The sequence below is a fragment of the Taudactylus pleione genome, unplaced genomic scaffold (genome assembly GCF_031769625.1).
Source record: "Taudactylus pleione unplaced genomic scaffold, aTauple2 ptg000021l, whole genome shotgun sequence".
Taxonomy (NCBI): Eukaryota; Metazoa; Chordata; class Amphibia; order Anura; family Myobatrachidae; genus Taudactylus; species Taudactylus pleione.
The window spans coordinates 17,497,676-17,523,412 of NW_028284423.1; the positions used below are offsets into that span (position 1 = coordinate 17,497,676).

General features: G+C 46.0%; 1 protein-coding gene across 1 annotated transcript in view; it reads right to left on the reverse strand.

Moving 5' to 3' along the window:
• The window catches only part of SCRG1 (stimulator of chondrogenesis 1), a 53,652-nt gene extending 36,626 nt beyond the window's left edge, over positions 1 to 17,026 (reverse strand). Inside the window, exon 1 of the mRNA XM_088448153.1 lies at positions 16,967 to 17,026. The gene's annotated coding sequence lies outside the window, so the exon portion shown is untranslated. The remainder of the gene's footprint in view (positions 1 to 16,966) is intronic.
• Positions 17,027 to 25,737: the final 8,711 nt, after the last annotated feature.

A 25,737-nucleotide genomic window follows, 5' to 3' on the forward strand; every position in this document is an offset into this window, starting at 1 on the left:
GGAGTAAATTTTAGATGTAAAGTAGGTGGCAAAGTCAAGGGTAGAGAGCAAGGAGGGGAGGCAAGGAGGAGAAGGGCAGAGGAGGGAGTTGAAAGTGGCAAAGAGATGCCGGGGGTTTGCGGACTGGGAGGAGATGAGGTTCTTGAAATATGATTGTTTGGAGAGGAACAGAGCAGCACTGTAGGATGAGAGAATAAATTTGAAATGGAGGAAGTCAGCCATAGAACGCGATTTCCTCCACTGGCGCTCAGGAATTCTTGAACACTTCTGCAGGTATCTGGTGCATTTGGAATGCCAGGGTTGTGTGGATCTGCGAGGGTGAGTAGTTATTGCCGGAGCAACAGAGTCAAGAGCAGAAGTAAGGGAGACATTGTACAGGGAAGTGGCTTGTTCAGGACAGGAGAGAGAATGGATAGGAGAAAGAAGGGAGTCCAGCAGAGAGGGGAATGGGGAATTGGAGTAATCAGAGATATCACAATGGTCAAGTGAGTGCCCACTCACATGGGAAGGTGATGACCAAAGGAAGAGATGAGGGTAAGGAGTTTAGCGGCAGAGGATTCTGTGGGACTGTCAATAGGAATATTAAAATCACCTAGGATAATGGAGGGAAGATCTGAGGAGAGAAAGTGAGGGAGCCAGGAAGCGAAGTTGTCAAGGAATTTGGGGGGAGGACCAGGGGGACAGTAAATGACAGCTACTCTAAGGTTTACTGGTTGGAAGAGGCGTATAGCATGAACCTCAAATTTGGGGAATGTAAGGGATGGTTCAGAGGGTATTAGCTGGTAGGAGTAATTGGCAGATAGAAGGACCCCAACACCACCACCATGGTGACCCCCAGGCCGGGGGGTGTGGGAGAAGATGAGGCCCCCAGAGGAGAGAGCAGCAGGAGAAGTGGTGTCAGAGGGTGAAATCCTTGTTTCAGTAATGGCTAGGAGATATAGGGAGTTGGAGATGAATAGGTCATGGGTGGGGACCAGTTTATTACAGACTGACCTGGCATTCCAGAGGGCACAGGATAGAGAGATAGTGATTGTGGGGCAGATGCGCATTAGATTATCTGGGTTGCTGTAACGTGGAGGAGAGATTAATTTGGGGGACCGATATGAATAGAGTTTAGTGATGGTGCAGGCACCTGAGCTACAAAGGGAACCTGTAGGAGATTGGCAGGGAGAGAGATGTGGATGGCAGTGGGGTGAAGTGACAGGGTGAGGTGAGTAGGAGGAGGGATTAGTGGTTCTAGCACAAAAGGGTGCTAGAACAGGATGAAAGTGGAGTAATGGGAGAGGAGAGGAGAGGAGAGTAGGCATACAGAGGAGGGGGGAGAAGGGGAGGAGGAGGTAAAGAGATAAGGGGGAAAGGATAAAGATGGAAGTAGGGGGCTGAACAGAAGATTAGGTAGAGACTGAGTGAAGGAGGGAGTTGAAGAAAACCATGGTGTTGTTAAGTAAACTAAAGGGTTGAAAATTGGAAATATAAATGAAATATGAATGCAAGAGATTTGCAGAAATACAAGTGAAAGAACAGAGTTGGTAAATACTGTATGTATGCAGATTACCAAGTTTGTTATTGAGTGGATTAAAAGTGGGGATCTAATGTGAATAATAATGTAGACTGTAAGCAGATAGAGGATGTGAGGCTAGGCAAGAGAGCTAAGATAAAAGACAGTATTTCCAAGTGGAAAGAAGCAAACTGACAAGGGCAAAGTATGCATTGAGATGTATGTAACCCTCAGAAGGCCAGCATTATTAGTAGCAGTAGAAGTGTTGTTTTCTTGACGTGACTGCGCAGGGAGTCAAGGTGTAACAGTCCTGAATATGTAGGCAGCAGTGGTATGTTGATTGATGGAATTTATCCTCCTACTGCTTATCTTCGGTTTAACGCAAGTCTAACGCTACAGTTGTGCATTTAAAAAAGCCTGCACTTTAAAAACTGTACCCTCCAGCCAAGGCTTCCAGATGATATTATGATACTTATACAAAGACGTAGGCAAGTGTGTGCACTAATTAGGGAAAAACCCCCATTGGCCATCCAAGGGAAAGCTAGTAATAAATGGCTTAAGTAAACAGTCAGCACATACCAAACATCTAGCAGTAGATATAAATCATGCCTTCACTTCAGTCAATAGACTGGGGATAATCCTTATAACAAAATAACTACTATTATAAATAAGGCATTAGAACAATAGCATATGGCTTCAGTAAATAATGACCTATTAGAATAATTAATATGCCAGGCACAGGAGGTAGGAGAGCTCTATGCGTCTTTAGACGCCACCATCAGTCACACCATTAGAACTTCACCAGCCCTATGCTAGGTGCAGATCATCCATCTGAGTATGGCCTCCAATGTGAGCAATTCAGTGTCTCTAAGACCAACACTCTGTAACCGCCCAGGAACACCCAACACATTTCTAGTACACTTCTTGGTGCATTCATCTGAATTCGTACCTCAACTCTGGGCCTGATTCAAAGCCACTCGCTAGATGCCATCGCTCACACGATGTGTATGCAAATTGTGTAGGCACTGCAATGCATTAGCACGCCCAGTATTTCTTACAGAGCGCTCACATAGTGTATGCAGACACGCACCAGCCTGGTTTAAGACACCCACTTGTGCACGTCATGTCCAGGATGTGTATGCAACCATCGGTACATCAGATGCTATCACAGTACTTGAGGTTGACCATACCCTGCCGCAAGCACTGCGAGCACTTCAGTGTAAAAACAAGCCAGGTGACGTGAACTATGATACTGTCTAATAATTATGCACACCTCTAAAACACCATTGAGATGCTCAGGCACGCCTGCGTTTGCACCTCCACTTCCCCGTTTTTAATGGCCAGCCCCTGTTACCACCTACAAATGGCTTCTCCTGTCACTCACTCTGCTGGGCTGTCTATGTGCAACGAGCGAATGCATTGTGAACGTTCGCTAAGGTATGGGCATGCACACTGCGATGCATACGCATGCGCACAATGCATACACACACCAGCAGCAGTGAGAGTATGCATCTTAGCGAGCAGGTCTGAATGAACTCCTCTGTACGAACACCATCGGGACGTATGCACAATGTAACTCAGACACATGCACAGATGAGAAACAGTGCACAAGAAAAAGATAAAACACATTGGTTCTCACTGAAAAAAAAACACATTATCCCCAATAGGAAAAAATAAAACACATTAGCCACCACAGGAAAAATAAAACATATTGGCCCCCATAAAAAAACAACACATTGGCTCCTAAAGAAAACAATAAAACCCATTAGTCCCAGCAAGAAAAAAAAACACATTGGCCACTACAGAAAAAAAAAATATATTGGTCCCCACTGGAAAAAAAACAACACATTGGCCACTACAGAAATCAATAAAACACATTGGCCTCTGCAGGAAAAAAATAAGAACACTTTGGCCTACACAAGAAAAAAATAGGGTGAGCAGTGTAAATCCCTGGGGTCGGTGACGGGTGGGGGGTGTTGGTGGTGGGTAGTCTACGTCCCTGGGCTGGGTGGTACTGTATGTCTAGGGGGCCCGGGGGTAGGGTGAGTTATATATATAAAATCCTGTGTTGACTGGCACTCCTAATAGCTTTGCACCTTGCCCTGGTGCCTTTTGCTAGTGGTATGTAGTCCAAGTAATAATGGACGACACTCAGTGACTCACAAAATTCACAACAGACTCAGTGTATCATAAGTCAATGTCTTAGGGCTGTGTGCTCATTTATCAATACATCACATGAGTCAACACATTTTGGGTGGGATGCATGACACATCCCACTGCTCTTCGCATGCATGCTGGTGTTGGTAACGCCGGAATGCATGATAAACACCGCAAAGGACAGCTCTCTTGGCAAGAGTGGCCCTTTGCGATGGAGGGACTTCCGGGTCTATGACCCAGAAGCCCCTCTGGTGCCCTTCTGCATATGCGCAGGGGGTGCTGGGAGGTATCTGATTGGCAGGGCTGGATTAAGGCTTGTGGGAGCCCCGGGGCAACTAAGTTGTGGGGGCTCCATCAAAAATATTACCACGGCCTCACGCTTCAACTACTATGCCCCTTACTTTGTCTCTGGTCTCTCCACTGACTGGCAAGGTCGCAGCATACTACTTCAGGGTCCGCAACACTGCTGGGAACCAACTGCCGGCAGCGTAGCGGACATGATCTACTACACTGCCAGGGGCAAACACAGGATTTTGAGTTGGGCGTTAGAGAGAGAAGGAGGGAGGGAGACAGAAAGATAGAGAGGGGGGAGAAAGGGAGGGAGAGAGAGAGGGAGGTAGTGAGATATAGGTCCCCATTTATTAATGACTAGCTGGAGTACCCGGCATTGCCAGTGATTTTAAGAATGTTTGTTTACACATCATCCTCCAACAAACAAGAATAAAAAAACAACAAGGGAAAAAAAAACACTAGGAAAAAAAAAAACAAGAAAAAAAAAACACATTGGCCACTACAGAAAAAATATATATATTGGTCCCCACTGGAAAAAAACAACACATTGGCCACTACAGAAATCAATAAAACACATTGGCCCCTGCAGGAAAAAAATAAGAACACTTTGGCCTACACAAGAAAAATATAAGGTGAGCAGTGTACATCCCTGGGGTCGGGGATGGGTGGGGGGTGTTGGTGGTGGGTAGTCTATGTCCCTGGGCTGGGTGGTACTGTATGTCTAGGGGGCCCGGGGGTAGGGTGAGTTATATATATAAAATCCTGTTTTGACCGGCACTTCTAATAGCTTTGCACCTTACCCTGGTGCCTTTTGCTGGTGGTATGTAGTCCAAGTAATAATGGACGACACTCAGTGACTCACAAAATTCACAACAGACTCAGTGTACCATAAGTCAACGTCTTAGGACTGTGTGCTCATTTATCAATACATCACGTGAGTCAACACATTTTGGGTGGGATGCATGACGCATTCGGGATGCATCCCACTGCTCTTCACATGCATGCTGGTGTTGGTAACGCCGGAATGCATGATGAACACTACAAAGGACAGCTCTCTTGGTAAGAGTGGCCTTTTGCGATGGAGGGACTTCTGGGTCTATGACCCAGAAGCCCCTCTGGTGCCCTTCTGCGTATGCGCAGGGGGTGCTGGGAGGTATCCGATTGGCAGGGCTGGATTAAGGCTTGTGGGGGCCCCGGGGCAACTAAGTTGTGGGGGCTTCATCAATAATATTACCACGGCCTCACGCTTCGACTCCTATGCCTCTTACCTTGTCTCTGGTCTCTCCACTGACTGGCAAGGTCGCAGCATACTACTTCATGTCCGCAACACTGCTGGGAACCACCTGCCGGCAGCGTAGCGGACATGATCTACTACACTGCCAGGGGCAAACGCAGGATTTTGAGTTGGGCGTTAGAGAGAGAAGGAGGGAGGGAGACAGAAAGATAGAGAGGGGGAGAAAGGGAGAGAGAGAGAGGGAGGTAGTGAGATATAGGTCCCCATTTATTAATGACTAGCTGGAGTACCTGGCGTTGCCCGGGATTTTAAGAATGTTTGTTTAGACATCATCCTCCAACAAAGCTCTCTTTAGGCAGGCCTCACGAAAAGTATGACACACTTCCCCATCAACAGTCCTAAGGACTTCGAAGGAAGTAGGACCTGTAATGGTGTAAAACAAACTTGGGAGGTAGAAGCCTTCTTTGTCGTATGTACAGTGTAAACACGGCCAACAGCTTCTGTTGCTCTGATACCATTTACAGCGATTCCCTGTTTTCTGCGCTTAAAAACTTTTCGAGAAGCATTCCATGTGTAATATGTTGGCAGCTCACAGTACAGCAGGGTCCTTGCAAAGTCATCATTTTGACAGAGTTTGAAGAAAGAAGTGAATGTGTAATTTGGTATAGTCAGACAGCTGAGAATGCTGGAAAAGCCTGCTAAAGCTCTCTTTGATAATAAACATTAAGATCATGACAAAACATGACAACACAAAAGGCTCACTCCGAGGCCCTATCCATATGCTGTGAGGCCCCACAATGAGTGTACAGCAGAAATTGAGGTTTTTAATTCATTAAAAATTAACAGAAGTTAATTTCAATTTCACATTTTTTTATTTGCCTCGGCCGTGTTTTAATACGCTCGTATGTAAAATTTTACAATCTTGGCTTGTAAACTGTGGATTTGTATAGAAAGACAGAAGTAGGGATGGACATTGATGGTCGATGTTTGCCGTCCATCGATGTTTTTCTTCCAATGTTAGTGTTTTTAGCATTCAATGGCAGCTTTCTGATGTTTGCTGCATTCGAATGGTAATTATTCAATGGTTTTTCGATGGTGGCTTCTTTTCTTTAAATACTATAAGCTATGCCTCCCATGGCTGCTGTGTGCTGTGCCTCTGTCTCTGATAACCTTTCTGGCTCATGCTGTTGGGAACGTTGGAGGCTGTCTCTCAATGCCTCTGACTGCCTCAGACCTGTCCCTCCATCCTCTCTCTGCTAGCTCTGATTGTCTCTCTGAGACTGTGAGAGCCAATCAGTGTGCAGCCCTGGCCCAGCAGCAGCAGCCACTCACAGACACACAAAGTGACAGCTAACAACGTTTATACCAGCAGAGATGGGGAGTGATTTCTCTGCTGGTGCTGTAAGAGGTTCATTTTCTGTGTGTTATAAGTAGGGATGAGCGGGTTCGGTTCCCTGAGAACCGAACCCACCCGAACTTCGGGGATCCGGTGCGATCCGAGCCCAAGCTCGGATCTCCCTGTCTGCCCCGAATCCCTCTCCCGAGGCAAAACCTCGAGATCTGCTGTCGGATCTCGAGGTTTTGCCTCGAGCGGCCATTTTAAAAAAAATGCCTTTGCCTTTAATGGGCAAAGTGCTGATTGGCTGACAGAGCCGTCTGTCACGGCTCTCAGCCAATCAGCATTATGGTGCTCATTTGCATGTAGCACGGACTCGTGAGATCCGTGCTACATGCATCTGTGTGACTGACAGTGACACAGAGCACAGATGGGTCAGTGAGACCCGTCTGTGCTGCTGTGTATTTCAATGACACAGATGCACGCATGGACCAGGAGATCCGTGCTACTTGCATCTGTGTCATTGACACAGAGCACTGACGGGTCCGTGAGACCCATCTGTGCTGTTGTGGTAAAAAAAAAAAACGTGTAAAAAAAGAAAAAAATGGCGTGCCCCCCCCAAAAAAGAGCAACCAGCCCCGGGCATTAGTGACCCAGTGCTGGGTGTGCTTAAATACAGGGGACAAACGACGTAGGGGTCCCCTGTACTTAAGCACAACCAGCACCGGGCTAGTCAGAACCAGCGCTGGTTGCCGAAATACGGGGGACAAACGACGTAGGGGTCCCCCGTATTCTGCGCAACCAGCTCTGGGCTCTGATCCGGTCCTGGTTCTGGAAATGCAGGGGAAAAAAATTAGTAGGGTTCCCCTGTATGTTCCAGAACCAGCACTGGACTTTTTCTAGCGGGGGGCTGATGCCACAGCCAGGGGAGCCCTTTCACCGGGCCCCCCAGCCGCAGCATCAGCCCTGACCGCTAGTCAGCCCAGGCCGGGGATCCCTGGAGAGCTGGGGACCCCCCCAATAAAGGGGTCACCCTCTCCAGGGCACCCCAGGCCCAGGCTGATAGCCCGGGGCTATCCCCTCCACCCCTGGTGGCGGTGGGTGGCGGGTTGATTGTGTGGTTTGGTGTAAATAAAGAATATCAATCATTGTCTTTACAAGTAGAACTGCAAGTCCCAGCTAGCCTGCCCCGTATGCTGGTACTTGGAGAACACAAGTACCAGCATGCAGGGCATTAAGGGCCCACTAGTACCTGTAGTTCACCTGAAAAAAAAATGTTTAAAAAAACACAGGACACACACACCGTGACAGTATAAGTTTATTAAACATACATACACACACACACACATGTACACATACTCACCTATGTAACCTGTAGCATCGGTCCACTTGTCCGGTAAAGTATCCATAGGGGACCTGTGAAAAAAAAACATACTCACCATCTCCTATGCGAGGTTCTGTCCTCTTCGTTCCAAAGTAGGCAACCCCGGACTTGGCAAAAAAACAAAACGAAAACGCGATCCACGAACTTAGTACCGTTCTATAGAACGGTACTTCCCGAATGAGAGCTTAGCGGCGGGGTATCACCATGGAAACCCCGCTGCTAAGCGTTCATTGGCTGAGAGAGGTCATCTCCCGTCTCTCAGCCAATGAACGGCTCCCTCCATTGTAGTCAATGGTGGGAGCCGCAGGGTAAACTTTAATAACCTTTTGGCTCCCACCATTGAGGGGTCCTTAGGATGCTCCAAGCACTGAGCTCATACCTGGGCCCTGAAGCACCGTCCACTGGGCAGCCTGGAGCACACTAAGGATGTTCAAATTCTCCCTGATCCCAGCGGAAAGCTGCCATAGAGCCGCCTGGAGCATCCTAAGTTATTCCTTAGTTCTGGTGGTACTGGTAGGAGAGAGCGGCCTGTGCTGTCTTAACGTCCGAGTACTAGGACCCCCGAAATGTCGAAGACATGACCTTGTCCGCTACTACGAATGCATGGCGTGTCTGCGCGTCTTCAGCTCCATCCTCCATGCTAGTAATACGTGTCCCTGAGAGTCTCCAGTGATACCTCAGTTGAGACTGCGTTACAGAGGCCAGTGAACCCAAATAGTTCCAAAGCACCACCACCACTATAACACTATATATGTACAGAGCCAGCATGCATACTTCACTACCATCACCGTATATACAGACACAAGCTTGTGCTCCTGCCTGTCGCACACCACCTGCTCTCCCCTACACATTCCTGGCTGGATCTGGTATATACATTACATACAGTGCTCATACCTGCTACATTAACCCTGTGTCATACTGTAAACCTGTTCTGCCTGGTTAATATATTTAAAACCTGGTTGAGAAAATCTACCATGTGGATTAACGTACATCTTACACCGCTGCCACCTGTACCAACTATAGGATCTGCCAATAGGTTATGGGCCCAGGCCACAAGGCTCTCAGGCCATCAGTGTGAGCTGATTAAGAATACCAAAAACTGAGCTACAGAGTCACAAAATGAAAGGATCTGAGTGAGATAAGAAAAAAACTTTATTTACAAGTTAGGGTGTAAATGTACAGTGTAGAAGAAAGCATAAACTTTGCCAATTTAGTGGGATCAGAGACTTACGCTACATGGAAATTCACTATATACGATTTGTGGCAATTAAATAACGAGTCTGATGCTATAATTTTTGTTTAATTATATTAAGTAAATTTTAACTCCATTTCCCTTCTATGTACTCATCATATGTTTCCACATACCGCTGTATTATTATTTTCTATTGGTCAAAGCCTTGCTGTAGCTCATTTTCTGTATCTCAACAAGTCAATCGTTTTCTTCTTTACCTCAGTAAAATGGGTTCCGCTGAGTACTGATTTGACTTTAGGGAAAAGAAAGAAGTCACACAGTTCTTGCGAGTATGGAGGGTGTTCTAGCGCTGCAATCTGTTTTTCGGCCACAAACTGCTTCCCAGAGAGCTGTGTGGGCTATTGCATTGTCCTAATGGAGAGTGGGATGCATCAAGGCATATTCTGTGGACAAACCTCTGAAAATGAAGTTTCCAGAGGTTTGGCTGCTTACAGCATATGCACCAATCTCTGGAATGTGATATATTCCAATGCCATCTTTACATGGCATTACCCAATAGAAGCCTATGGGGTTCTATTCTAATTTTCCCCTGAGAAGGATCCAATCGGATCCCTCCCAGCACCCCCCCCTGCGATGCATACATCACTCGACACATGCACAGAAGGACTCCAGGGTCCTAAACCCTGAAATCCTTCTATTGCAAAGACCAGCTCTTACCGGGAAAGCTGTCCTTTGTGTTTTTCTTCAAGCATACGGCATTAGTAAAACACCATTATGCTTGCAATGAGTGGCAGCATGCATCGCATTCAAAATGCAATGTGTCTTGCATGCCGCCCAGAGGATGAAAGCATTTTTCCACAACGTTTTCCTATTTTTTCAGATTATTTCCCACAAAGTTGCTAGAACGTTTTTTTAGTAATGTTGATTCACTGTTGCGCCTTCTGTTACCCAGGCTTCCAAATAACACCCTTAATATTAACATGGCTTTGAATTTGCTTTGAGATGCTTTCTTCATTCTTGGTGATGATGGTGTTTTCCAGTGCATGGACTGGTGTTTTGTCTCATACTGGAAAATTCATGTTTCATCACAGGTAATAACCTTAAAAAATGTGAATCCTCTTGAAATTGTTAAAAAATATCGATTCAAACAATTTTCCCTTTTTTTCCCACACATTTTCATTTGTCTTTGATGTGCAAAACCTTCCCAGGATGTTTATCATGTTCGACATCCTCATGACTTTCACTAAATGTTTTATGCGACTCAAACACACATGCACATGACATACAATCTGATCCATAAGCCCCAGTTAGCATATGGAAAAATTTGGGGGTGGGCGTTTTGTTCAATTTTGCTAAAAATTTTGTTATCACTTTGCTCTAGTTTTGAACTAAACATTTTTATGACACACAAGAAAAACAAAACTTCTTTGAACGCTGTGTGAAAGCAAACTATCTGTGTGAGAGAGGTGAAACTTGCAAATCCATTTTGGGATAGTCCAAGGTCAGTGTTCCCCCACTTCCTTTAAATTCACGCAGTATGGTTAATTTTTTACAAGTACAGTCTTGTTATTTAATAGCCACACCTCATACATGCAATTAAAATGGGAAAAATTATGAAAAGTTACTAGTGATCCCTGTGATAATCCCAATACTGATGATGTTGATAGAGCCATGGGAACAATAGGTCTAGCTGTAGAACAGCATGTATATTCCATAATTCATAAATAGGTGACAGCACATGAAATGTGGATAGTGTTGCAAATTACTTATGAAAACAAAGGTCTAATGAGATATATCAACCTGAGGCATAGTCTATACAACAGCATGCAATAATATGACTGGATATATAGATAGGATACTGTCTATATCTCAGCAATTGACATCAGCAGGCATCTAAGATGATATTGAGTTGGTTGCAATGGTGATGCTTCAAAACCTTACACCAGAGCATGATTTCTTAGTAGAAGCTTTGGAGTCATGCGCTACCAAGCTATCAACAGACTTTATATGGGCTAAGCTACTGCAGTTTCAAGAATGCATACCTGTTGAGATCAATACTGAGATTCCCATTCTATTGTTAAAGGACATTAAAACTAAAAGGCCCATTTACAAGCAATTTCAGGGTCACAAAATGGGATGTAAGGCCTCAGAAGTGTAAAGTGAGTGAACCAAGTGGTGTTTTATCATACAAGCATGTAGCTGACAATCACAGCACAGATTGTTGGTACTATACATGGACTCAGGAGCTACGAGACACTTCAGCTGCAATAAAAGTTAGTTCAAGTCACCAAGGTCATGTGATTCTGTAAATGTCAGGGGATCGGAGATCAAGTCTAAATGCCATGAAAGTTGGGACAATTACTGTGTGCTTGAGAAATAAACTCGAAACAGTTGTCACAAGCATAGAAGATGTACTATATGTGCCAGATCTAGGAACCAAGCTGATTGCCATCAGTGTACTTGAGAAAAAGCGATACAAGGTCTAATTTTCAGAGGGTCAGTGTGTTGTATACAATTAGAGAGGGACTCTAATTGCAATGGCAACCCCGTGCCAACAACTGTATGTCCTAGACACTGAGAAGTGTTGTGTGATGGTGGCTTCAGATTCCAATCAGTCTATGGAACTATGACATAACAGACTGGGGGCCTGATTCAGAGCCGAACGCTCTGACCAGAGCGCTCGCTCTGAATCAGGGCCCTCCTACATGAAATGGAGCGGCCTCTTGGACGCTCGCATAGCTGTGGGTGACCACCCACAGCTATAGCAAGCGTCCATGATGATGGTCGCGATGGTCAAGACCATCGCGACCATCGGGCTTGCGACGGAGACCCTGCGGTAGGGTCTCGCTGCCGAAAGCCCTCCAGTGATTTTGGCTCTATCAGAGCCAAAATCACTCCCACTGACATCACTACTGATGTCAGTTGGGCCGGCTTCAGACGGTAGGCGTTCCCATGGGAATGCCTCCGTCTGGCAGCAACGCCCCCGGCACGCCCACCAAAGGGGGCGTGCTGTCAATCAACATTGACAGCACGCCCCCTTTGGTGCAAGACCCGGAGCGATGGAGGGCCCGTCGCTAGCCGGGTCTCGCGCATGCGCACGACGGAGCTCCCTCCGTCGTGCGCATGCGCAGTAGGGCACCATCGACCCGCTTGCGAGCGTCCTGCGCTCGCGAGGGGGTCTGAATCAGGCCCAGGGTCACCTAGGATATGACTATATACAGTAGCTTCTATACAGCATGGTGAAAGGGATGTCAGTGAACAACTCGAAAAGACTAGAATGTGTAACTTGCGTGATGGGTACACAAACATGCTACCCCTTACCAAAGTCAGTGCCCATAGCTAAAGCAACATTGAAACTAGTGCACATGGATGTGTGTGGATCTTTGGGGGTAGAGTAAGTGAGTGGGAACCATTACCCCATAACACTCATAGATGATGCTACAAGGATGATGCACATATACTTCCTGAAAAGTAAAAGTGAAGTTACCAGTAAAGTTGCAGAATATAAGAGTCTAGTAGAAATCTAGACAGACCTAAAATAAAAGTGCTAAGGTCTGATACCCATGGAGAATATGAAAACAGAGATGTTGCTACTTTTCTAAAGAGAAATGGTGTCCAACATCAATTAACAGTTGCCTACACACCTGAGGAAAATGGCGTAAATGATGGGGCAAAAAGAACAACTGTTGAGAAAACATGGACTATGTTAAGTGATGCAGATTTGGATAAAAGATTCAGGGCAGAAACAATCCTTACTGTGCTATATCTCAAGAACCGAGCACCTACAGTGGCAGTCAAAAATAAAACATCATTGGAAGTGAGGTCCAGTAAAGAGCCACATGTCAATCATCTCTATGTATTTGGATGTAAAGCATATGCTCATAAGAAAAAAGACACAAGTTAGATCCCAATTCTGTCTCATGTGTTATGCTTGAGTATTGTCAACAAAGCAAAGGATACAGATTGTGGGACATAGGGGCACATACAAACTTTTGCTATGGGACATTTAAATACCTAGTTATGTTCCTGTGTGAACCTCAAGCCATACAAGAAGCTAAGTCAAGCAGCGACTGGCAAAAGTATAAATCAGCAATAGACAAAGAGCTTACAGCCTTAAACGACAATGATATGTCTACCATTGTGGACAGGTCGAGGAACCATAAAACAGTAAAAAATATGTGGGTCTTCTGTAAGATCCTAAACACAGATGGATATCTTGCTTGCAACAAAGTCTGACTTGTTGCCAAGTTTTAAACCCAGAAATCTGGCGTTGACTACAGGGAGATCTTCTCACGTGTTGCAAGGTACGATACATTACTGATGGCCATTACTACTGTATATCTGTATGATTTTCTGCTGTACCAACTTGACTTTGATTCAACCTTCTTAATCAGTGAACTAGCTAAAGAGATTTACATGGAGCCACCAGAACATTACAATGTAACTGCATTTCCAAGGGAAAAGTATACTTACTAAAGAAATCATTGTGTGGGCTAAAATAATGTGGCTGCTGTTGGTCCTTCAAACTTGACAGTGTATTATTGAAAAGTGACTTTGTATATTCTCAAACTGATCACTGCCTATACTACAAGTGGAAGAAAAAAGACTAGTTCATCATAATTGTGTACATAGATGATTTGATTGCAGGGCAGGAAAGCCAACTAGCCAAAGTCAAATTGTTGCTAGGTAACAAGTTCAAACTAAAAGATCTTGGACCAGCATACCAACTATTAGAACTGAGAATCAAGAGAAAATTTTAATGCTGGGACTGTTACTATTGACCAACAAGGGAACATTGAGGTGATGCTCAATAAATTTGGAATGGCAGATGCATCAGTGCACCAACTGACAAAAGTACAAAAATACCCACAGCTATGTCCAACTTCAGAGGCAGATATGGAGGAAATGAGAGGAGTTCCTTATCAAAGTGCCATTGGAAATTTAATGTATGTTAACAATGGGACAAGTCCACACATCACACTTGCAGTCAGGTGCTCATTGGCTGGTTACACGTGGATCCCAGCCAATGAGCGGCCGCTACATGTGAAGCGGCCTCTGATTGGCTGGCGGGCCATTGGATTTCCCGAGGAGGCCCATCAGCTGGCATTCATGAAGTATTGGTATGTTACTCAGTTTGTTATGTTGCCAAGTCCCCTGGATGCTACGGAGAACAGTAAGAGGATGGAGGTGAGTATAGGATCTTAATTCCAGGTACTCCAAACAGATTCTACATGGGAGAAGTAGACCAACCAGCTGGCACAGGTAAGTATGTGTGAGCGAGGTAGGTAGGTGTGTAATAAAGTTTTACTTTAGACGATGTTTGTGTTCTTTCTTTTTTTAACTATTTATTTTACAGTGGGGGTACCGGTGCTGGCCGCCTGTTGGCACTTTGAGTTCCACAAGTTCAAAAGGGCAGGCATGCTGGCACCTGTAGTTCCCCTGTAAAATACAATAGTTTATAACTATTTAACACATTATTACCCCCGTACCCACAGCCCAGGGATGCGGGGAAGAGCCCCGGGCTTCAGCACAAGCCTGTTGTTTCGGGAGAGGGGGGACCCCTTCTTGGGGGGTCCCAACCTCCCTTGAGATCCCCGGCTTACCGGCTTGGGGTGCGAATGCTTTGGCCATTGATCCCTGGTGATACAGTCTCCTGTCTGTGGCATTACACCCAGGTCGGCTTGGGTCCGGTGCTGGTTTTAAATATAGGGGGACCCCTACGCATTTTCTCCCCCTATATTTAAAACCAGCACTGGCCCTGCAGCCAGGTGCTGGTTCCTAAATTACAAGGGAGCCCTACTCATTTTGTACCCTGTAATTTTAGGAACCGGGACTGGCTGAGCAGGGGGGGACCCTACGTCATTTAAAAAAAGAAAATGCAACCTTTTTTTACTCTTTACAGGCAGAAACATATATGGATCACACAGATCTGTGTATGTATCTGCCAATCTTGAAGCTCACAGGCAGGTGAATTGATTCCACAAATTTTTACAGGAGTGTTGTCTGTTTTCATGAGAGTTTATAAACTCTCCTCTTGTTAAATTCCCGAATTCTATCTTCACTAGTGAAAAGTTACTTGAGTTTAGTCGATGGTGTAGTGAAGAGAGTTTGCTAACTCTCCAGTATTTTCCCGTAGCAAAGGAGATTTCTCTCTCGAGTTTGTCATTAGTAAATTTGCGAGAGGAAAAAAATGCCCACACTCTCCAGAGATTGCTAAGTCGACCAAACTCGAATCTTAGTAAATTTACCCCTTTGTGTGAACTGAGGGCCTGATTCAGAGCCGCTCGTAAGCGGCCGCTCGTTCGCTCCGAGCGATGTTCGCACAACTGCGCATGCGTATGGGTTGTAATACGCATGTGCGAACCAGTCATTGCGGTCGGAAATTCTGTGCTCGCAAAATAGTGAATGCCTGCTAATTTGAGTGACAGAATGAGGCGTTTGTGGGTGGTAACAGGGGAAGGTGCTTGAAAACACCTGTGGGGAGTGGTGATCCGAACGCAGGCGTGCCAAACGGTCAAAACGGGCGTTTTAAGGGTGTGCATAATTAACAAAGCAGCGTCATCGACCACGTCACTTGGTTGTCTTTTAGCCTGAACTGCTCGCATGATTGCGGTAGGAAAATGCTACCACAAGCACTGCGAGCAGTTCATATGCCTTTCGATGTACTCGATTAATTTAATAAATAGTGGAGATGACATATGATGCGAGCGGCCAGGGGGCGTATTTTAAAAAATAGCGAGCGCATGTTTCGTTCGCTCGTTCAGACATAGAGGCGTCAACAGACCGCAAAGAGCGAGCGCTCTATTTAAATATCCGGCCCCTTTCTCTGAACGAGCGAGCGCAAATAGCGTCCGGCTCTGAATCAGGCCCTGAGTCTTCTCAGTCCAGATAATACCAGCAGCATTGCATGTGACATGACTATGATTACTCTATCCCTGACTGATCAAGCCTATTGCTGGCAATGAAAATATTGGAGGGACCCTCGGCTCTTTATCCTTCAATTTTTCTAATACCAGACTAGGCAAGAGCATTAGTGCTGGTTATGGTTAGAGGAGGGACCCTATACTTTTTTTTACTTTTAATTATTAACGTATTTCCAGGGAACATACTGGAAACACACTGGAATGCTGGCGATGCTTGGCTTCATAACCAGTCACACATTGGCCAGAAGCTTGGTGGGTCAGCCTCAAACTTGCTGAATATTACATTCGGTTTAAGATAAAACTCACCACAGGTTCTAATGAATTTAGGGCCTGATTCAGACTTATACATAAACCATGGTTTGCATACAAGTCCAATTGTTAGAGTCTCTATCTGCGAGTATGCTCGGAGTGCCCCTAAGCCGCAGCGTGTCATGTTTGGGGATGGAGAATGGGTGGGAGTAGCCAGCATTCCCGGAAATGGCGGTGTATCACCCCTGTATTCTGGGAGTGCCTAGGCCAGGTTCTGTGCCTTCCGATGCAGATTTCCTTGCCCCGGCTTAGCAGTTATGGCAGTAATTCTGAGTACTCAGATGGCCGATGGTCCCGATGGTGATCCGATGCTGAATCTTTGGATCCAGCACTCGGATCTGCAATGCTGTCAGTAGGCGTCTTTTGTCCTCAGATGCCTTCTGCAGAATTAGAATATATTCTCATCATTGATGCAGCAATGATGAGAATAGCATACAACTCAGAATCAGGCCTTTCAGCTCACAGAAATATCGCATCCTATTACATTTCCCCCCATATGACAGGTAAGACAGGTGAGCACTCTACTGTCATCTGCTTTCCAGTGCTATAAATATATCAATTACTTTCCCCTTTAACTGCTATATTGTGCTTATACATCTAATGGGATAAAGAATTGTTAGCATTTAAGAATAGAAAAATTACCTGTTTCTTCTGTAAAATTCCTATACGTCCTTCAGAGCGCTCAATAGATCTGTGCTTGCTCCAGTATGTGTAGAATGAGGTACAGTACTACTAGAGGGGCCAGAGAGAAGCTCTGGGACAGGGGGAGTGGGCTGACTGCAAGAGAGGAGCATAAATGTAGCTTTGTTTCTGTAACAGTGTCAACTTCTTCTTTGCTGCCAGTGTTGGCCAGCGGTAACTGGGAATAACAGCCTGCTTCAACCACCTCCAATCCTTAGGACATCAATGATTATTTCATTTCCAGAACTAAGCACAGGCCTTCTTTATACAGTGAGAGTATTTCAGTCACAGGCAGAATAAAGTGCTACTAGAATATTTTATTAGATTAAACATACATAGGAACAATTACTGAAATTATCATATGATGTGAAATTATAGCTGTTCTCTTGCCAAAGGACAAAGTATTTGCAATTGCAATTAATTGTATAAAAATGGGAATATAGTTTAATTTCAAGAAGGGTTTCATTTTTATGCACACTTGTGGGTATTATAAATGGAAATAATATTAATAATAATAATAATAATAATCAGTTCTTTATATAGCTTCTTCCTACTCAGTACTGTACAGTTGAAAATAAAAATAGTAATATAGCAGAGCACTTTTGAAAACTTACCATTTATATGATCTATTTCTAAGCATATAGGGTCTCATTCAGACCCGGTTGCAAACGCTGAGCGCTCGCAACCGGGTCGATGTTTATTCCCTGCACATGCGCAGCGGCCGCACTGCAAGTGCGTAAGCCCCGGAGCGAGAGAGAAACTCTCTTGCTCTGGAGCTCACTACAAAAGGGACGGCTGTCGATGGTGATCGACAGCTCGCCCCGTTTTGTAGTTGGGGCGGGGGGGGTGGCTACATAAACGGAGGTGTTCCCAAGCGAACACCTGCCGTTTTATGGGTGGCCCCACTGACATCAGCAGTGATGTCAGTGGGGAGCTTCCTGCTCGATCAGAGCAGAAAGCTCCCTGGGGCTTGCAGCTGCCGAGACCCAACCTTAGGGTCTCGTCGCAAGCCCTGATGGTCGCAATGGTCTAGACCATCCCGACCATCACCCTGGTCGGTCGCTAAGCTGTGGGTGGTAACCCACAGCTTAGCTAGCGACCAGCAGGCCGCACTTGAACAAACTAGCGGCCGCCCTCATTCAGAGAGAGCGATCGCTTCTTGCGACCGCATCTGAATGAGGGCCACAAATCTGTCTTTTTCTCAATTTCTTATAGTTGCAATCTCATGAAAAAAAAAATGTTTTAAGTTAACATAAATCTCACTCATTTACTGAGAAGACACATGGTAGTGCTATTTATGAATTATCTTTTTCTACAAGACACTATTTGTGATTTACAGTTTGCTAAGTGTTATGCAGTCAGCACTGCACCGGTAGTCACATGACATATGATGTGACGAGCAGTCAGGCCCTCTTCTTAGCATACTTAGTCACAGCATACAGATGTGTGAGGGAAGAACCCTGGTGCAACAGGAGCCAATATGGATGGATTGTGTAATGGTAACATTTAGTGGAGGAGACAGATGCAGCATGGAGATCTGTTGTAATTGCAGCAATATTAGCGTTGTAGCAAAAGTCTGTATCACCTCAGATGTGAGCAATTACAGGAAAGTATTTTAATATTGTGCGGGCACCCAAAGATATGTTGTATAGGGTGAATTCTTTTGGAGGTACTACAGAGTCGGCATTTGCTAGGACCTACCAGCGCTCAGCTAACAGAGGTCTGACCTCTGCACATATGCGGCATCTCTGCGTGTCTTTACTCCACAGTGAAGTCAGGTCGGACCAGGAGGCTCGCCACCTAAAAGCCTGCAGTGCCCCGCTGTTTGCCCGTAAGTATACTGTACCACCACCAGTGTACACAATCTTCTCAGGAAGAAGCATGAGTATTTCAATGCAAATGCTTTCAGGTGAGAGACCCTACATGTGGAATCAGTATGTTTGACCACCGGACGTGAGCCCGACAGTTCAAACCCCGATGCCGGCAGCGGAGGTACGTTTACTATTCCTAACCCTCTCCCACCTTTAGGGGTGCCTAACCCTAACCTCCCCCTGTTAGTGCCTAGACCTAACCGCCCCTCCCCGCATACTAAACCTAACCTCCTGAGGGGATGCTAACCCTGGCCTCCCCCTTAGTACCTAAACCTAACCCCCCCTAGCCTAACCCTCCCCAGGGGGGTGCCTAACCCTAAATCCCCCCGGGGGGTCCCTAAAGCTAACCCCCCCATCCCCGGCTATGTGGATACTTAATCCTGACATTGGACAATTGGTCTGGTGTCTTGTCGGAGTTCTGGCTTTATCGATAAACATAGGCATCGGTACTTCGACACCTATGTTAGATCCCTTGCCGGGATTACACTATCGGTATTGAGACTTGGTGGCCATGCGTCCGCTGGTCTCATAACTACATACCCTACATGTATATAAGTGCCATACATATGGAGTTTTTGCTAATTAAATAATCAACTATTGAGTATATCCTAGAAAAAAACCCTGTTTTAACCACTTGCATGGCATGTTTGCATCATTTGCAACCACGCCAGGCTGTGTTACCTGACCTGGTCACAAACGATGTGACCATTCAGAAACGCACACTGGGTGGCTGCTGGAAGATAATCTTCCAGCAGCCACCAATGGCAGAGGGACCTCCCAGCCCCACTACATCCCTGGACCCTCCCCCAGAGTATGCTGTGCTGCCAACCTCTGCTGATCGGGCAGGAGCCCCTACACGGTGGCTGCAGAGAGAAGCAGCCCAAGGGGAAATGTAAATGAACCAGCCATCAGCCTCCCCAGTCATAGGCGAAACTAAAGGTTGGTCTGGGGGTGCACCGGACCACAGATTAGCTTCCGCTGCCCATTCACCTGCTCCCTGGACGTTCTGTGCTGCTGTAACCCCATGGCTGCCAGCCAGGAAAGTTGTTTCTGAGTAGCACGGGCTAACAGAAAATGGCTTCCCCATAGAAGACTATTTAAAGATGGCCATCTTCGACCAATGGGGAGCCAGGGTTTCTTTTCCCAGGAACCAAAGGGGCTGGAGAGAGGAAAAAGGGGGTGGGGCTTATCGGAGGAAAGAAGATTAATACGTGAGTAAGGCTGTACTGTGGCTGGCATAATGTGAATAAGGGGCATTACTGTGTCATAATGTGGATGAGGTAATACTGTGTGACAAAGTGAATAAAGGATACTAATGTGTGGGATAAAATGAATAAGGTGAACCATGTGCGGCATAAAATGAATAAGGTGAACTATGTGTGGCATAAAGTGAATAAGGAGAACTAATGTGTGGCGTAAAGTGAATAAGGGGATCTAATGTGTGGCATGATGTGAATAAGGGGAACTACTGTGTGGCGTAATGTGCAATAAGGGTACTACTGTGTGGCATAATGTGCAATAAGGGTACTGCTGTGTGGCATAATGTGAATCAAGGGTTCTACTGTGTGGCATAATGTGCAATAAGGGTACTGCTGTGTGGCATAATGTGCAATAAGGGTACTGCTGGGTGGCATAATGTGCAATAAGGGTACTGCTGTGTGACATAATGTGCAATAAGGATACTGCTGTGTGGCATAATGTGAATAAGGGGAACAAGTGTGTGGCATAATGTGCAATAATGGTACTAGTGCGTGGCATAATGCGCAATAAGGTACTACTGTGTGGGCATAATGAGCAGTAAGGCTACTGCTGTGTGGCATAATGTACAATAAAGGTACTGCTGCATTGCATAATGTGAATAAAGTGTACTACTGTGTGGCATAATGTGAAATAAGGGTACTACTGTGTGGCATAATGTGAATAAGGGGCATTACTGTGTGGCATAATGTGAAATAAGGGTACTACTGTGTGGCATAATGTGAATAAGGGGCATTACTGTGTGGCATAATGTGCAATAAGGGTACTACTGTGTGGAGTTATGTGGCATAATGTGAATAAGGGGTACTACTGTGTGGTGTAATGTGAGTTAGAGGCACTATTGTGGAGTGGGTGGAGTGTCATGATGACACCCCACATTTCAAGTGACTACACCCATTGTGACACCACGCCTATTTTTTGGACGCGCGCCTACAGCACACACATACACTTCCATTTTATTTGCAACACTGAATGTGACATAAGTTCTGGTGAGAGGTTGGAACTGAGGCCACCCATTACCAAATGTCTAGTTTTGCCTATGTCCCCAGTGTAAACCCAGCTTCTGCTCCTCTGGGAACTGCAAAGTCATGACGTTGTGATGTTCCGATATATCAATAGTCTGATATATCAATGACCGATATTTGAAAATCGATATTAATGAAGTGTAAAAAAAAAATTAATTATGTTTTTTTAATAAAATTGTCTTGGATAAGTTATAAATATATATTTTTGACCTAGTTTAATCATGAAAAAGTGAAAATTTCTGAGCGGTTTTTGGAAACAATATTAGCCAGTTAAATGATTAAAAATATTTATTTGGACTCTCAGTTTTATGTGTAAACGCTGTCCAATAACCTGTATTGGTAATTCTATACATAAATCAGTCCAGTGAACAAATGATCATGTACAATAGTAACATATTTGCATATCTGTTGCCTGTTGTAGTTCAGCGATGTAACAAAAATGGTGTGAGAGGGCCCACTGCCTAGGGTGGAAGGCGCCTGCAGGGCATAACCATCATTGCCCACCTGTTTGTCACCTGCTGCTCCTAGACTACAACATGTCCAGCCTGGCAGCTGTTGCTTGAAAATGACATCCATGTACCAGGTATCCACTGACTGATACTGATCGGACAAGGTCACCATAAATGTATACAGTTAGACGTTAGGACCTGCATGTGACAGCCAGACTGACACCACCTTGAAGCTGGACTTACGGCTGCTGAATAACCACTTCTGGAAGTCCGAGCTGGAAAGGAAGATCTGGGACATGACAGCCGAGACTGAGCTACCAAATTGAGAGGAGCCTGGATGCCCTCTCAACATCACCAACAACAACTTGCAGTGCAGAGAGCAGAGTTGCCAGAGATTTGGACCATGAAAGGGGAGCAGCTGAATGTAAGAGGACCTGTGGCCAACTTCCTCCAATGTACATACTTTGTAGTGATGTATGGTACAGCGTCTCATGCATTCAGAAAATCTAGGACATGTTACTGATTTTTTTTTACTCATGGGTGTGGTGGGTGGAGGGGAGGGGTTGAATGCAGATAATGAAGGTGGTGGACTAAGAAATAGAAAATATGGGACTGATTCAGAGGTGGATGAAGAAGTGCCCACAGCTGCACCTATTGGTGGTCACCCGCCTGCAACTTTTTGCATATGCCACTACAAAGTCCTTCCCTTGTGTACAAAAGTTCTAAGACTAAGTTGCTGTCACTTGATCTTCCGGCATCACTGGCGGCTAGGACAATAAAGTTATTTCTTTATTCCTGCACAGTGCGCATGACATCACAATGTCACACCGCGCTGAACTTTTGAAAGGCAGAGGAGCCATGGCATGAAGAGGAGCAGCCAGAAGACATAGAAGAAGGTAGTGTAAGTGTCTGTGGGCTGGAGCCAGATGGATGCGGGCCTGGAACTGGAAAGACACTGGGAGGCTAGAGAGACAAATGGGTGCTGAAGAGACAGAAGAGTGTTGAAGAGACAGAAGGGAGCTGGAGAGATGGAAGATAGCTGGGGAGTCACTGGGAGGAAGGAGAGACAGAAGGGGGCTGACTGGAGACATTAGGGAGCTGGAGAGACAGGAGGATGGAGCTGGAGAGACAATGGGGGGCTGAAGATACAGAAGGGCAATGACTGGAGCTGTTGAGACAGAATGGGCTGGAGAGACAGAAGGGGGCTAGAGAGACACTGGGGGTAGGAGAGACAGAAGGGGACTGTCTGAAACTGGAGAATCACTGGATGGCTGGAGAGACACTGTGGGGCTGGAGAAACACTGCAGGGAGCAAAAGAAGCAGGTGAGACAGAAGGGCACTGGAGAAATACGGGGGCTATAGAAACAGATTGGGACTGGCAGGAGCTGGAGAGACAATGAGAGGTTGGATAGACACAGGGACTGGGGCTGGAGCTGGAGAGACACAAAGGAGCTGGAGAGATACTGGGTGGCCCAAGCCTCAGAAACACAGGGGAATGAAGCTGAAGAGACACAAGCTGAATGAGGCTGAATAGAACTGAGAAGAAGTGGCTGGAGATCATCCACAACTGGCAGGATGATTATAAGGAAAAATTTCAGGGACAGTAATCTTCATCAAGGCACAAATTATATCTAAAGAAACATTACTGATACAAATGGTACTAAATTTGGAAATACAGTTTAATAATAATAATTTTTTGGATCAGGTAAACTCACATTTTGCTTGCACCAAAACTTCTCTTACTATATATTATCTTATTGAACGTCTGTTATATGATGATGACATTGGTTACATTGCTATGCAAACATGCATCTTCCACACCATGTGATCTCCTACGTGAATAGTGAATACTGACTGAAGTCACTATCTGCCCAGGGAGGAACAATTTCTTCAGAAGTTCCCCCGTTGCAGAGAAACGCCATATAGGTAAGGAAGACTCACAAGCGACTGACCTGTACCTGCTGAGGACTTGGGAATTGGGGTGCCTAAAATCATGGGTGCAGAGCCGTAACTAGACTTTTTGGTGCCCTGTGCCAGAAAGAGCATTGGTACCCCCCTCATTTTTCAAAGGGACATAATGCACCCAAAAAGGGCCATGGCTTCATGGGGAAGGGCCAGGGAAGAGATAGGAGAGGCCAGTAGATGCTGGGGATGAAATAAGAGGAAGCTACAAGCAAGAATGATAATAAACAGATATTTTACCCAAACAGCGCCCCCTGACCTGTGGTGCCTTGTGCGATGGCACCGGCCACACTACCCTAGTTACGGCCCTGCATGGGTGTACCAGATTCCATGATTTCTGCTGCCGGTCCTGCATTCACCTCTGAATCAGGCCATATATTTGTAAGTGTACTAGTTAGGTGTAGAGGGTATAAAAGTGTGCCCAGTGCTCATTATGTGTAGGGATGTGTGTTTGGGGCATCTTCATTGGAGTGTGTGTGTGGGTGGGGGGGGTTTATATGTTCCTGAGTGGGTGGGGCATCTGGTTGTCTGAGTAGATGACCGTGTAGTGATTAGGGGTGAGGAAGGTTGGGGAGGGGTACTGTGGGAAATTGTGGTGTGGCTCACAGGGTCATGTGAACTGCGTGGGGTTTGTTGGACTAAAGACTGTCTGGATGGAAGTAACTGGGTGTATGTGGGAGTATAGGGGGCTGGTAAGATGCAGGTGTCTGCAATGGGTATTGGATGTATAGGTGGATAGATGTTAAGGATAGTGCTGTAGTTGTGTGTGGTGATAGCAGAGTCAGGCATAGGCAAACTAAGCAAATGCCTAGGGGGGCCCACCTGGGCCTGGCGGAGGTTTAGGGCAGGCACTGAGGCACAGAGCACCTGTTGCTGGTTGGGGCAGCTGTTACTGCCACTGCGCAGCATCCACTGTTTGCTGCTGCCGGGCCCTATCAAAGCTATCAATTGAGCGCTAACTGGACCCGGCAGCAGCAAACAGTGAGTAGACAGGTAGCGGTGGAACAACTGGCGGTGGTTGCGGGGGCAGGGCACCTGGACAGGCAGAGCTCTGATAGTGGTTAGGTGGCCACAATCGGAGCTCTTCAGCTCCAATTGGCCAGTAGCTGCAGTAGACAGCTCACAGCCAGCAACAGTGGCCTACCGCTGCAGAAGCAAGCAGGACCAGGGAGGCTGGAGCAGAGTAGCAGACTCTGCACAGTGGGGGCAGTGGGCACTGGGCATGAAGAAAAATGGAGTGAATTCCCAGCCGCAGCAGATTCTCCTTCCATGGGCCTTTGTGGAGTCTAGCAGGCTGAACCTGCACTACTCCCTGCAGCCTGCCAGCACCACCCCCACAAAGCCACCCTCACAAACAACAGTGGGGAGGATTTAGCCGGAGCTGCAAAACAGCAGGTGCAGACGCATAGGCAGCCAGCTAGTTATAAAAGTAAATGACAGTGTTATAAAAATGTTTTGATTAAAGTCAGCTCAGTATGTGGAGTAGCTGACTACTGTTAGGGGTGCTGGGCTGATGAGGGTTTGATTGGTGATGGGTGTTGGGTGTGGCTGCGATCTGTGTTGCTGGGTGAGGGGTGTTGTTCTGGGAGAGGGCAGAGGGGTTCTGTATGGGAGGTGCTGTGCTGGGTGAGTGGTGCTGGATGAGAATTGCTGTGTGGGAGAGGGGTGATAGGTGTTGTTGGCTGTATCTGTGATTTGTGCTGCTGGGTGATGGGTGCTGTGCTATGAGACATGGAGAGGGATGTTGAGTCAGAGACTAAACTAGCTACGGTGCAGCAGTTGCACCGAGCTGGGCCCTGCCGTACTGAAGGGCAGCAGTATAATGAGTCTGACTGATTCATTTTACGCCATTCACCTCTGTGCCGCAGGCCGTAACTAAGGGGGGTGTCTGGATAGTTGTATATTTTGTGCGTTTGGCCCGTGTTTCTTTAACAATAAAAAAATAAGCCGTAAACCAATGTGTTATTTTTGGTGTCTGTGTATAAACACAAAATTTGGTGGTGGGATTATCTGCTAGGGCAGAGGTTCCCAAATATGGTCCTCAATGCACACTAACAGTCCAGGTTTTAAGGATAGCCATAGTTGAGCACAAGTGTCTTAATTAGTACCTCAGTTATTTTGATTTAACCATCTGTGCTCAATCATGGATATCACTAAAACCTGGACTG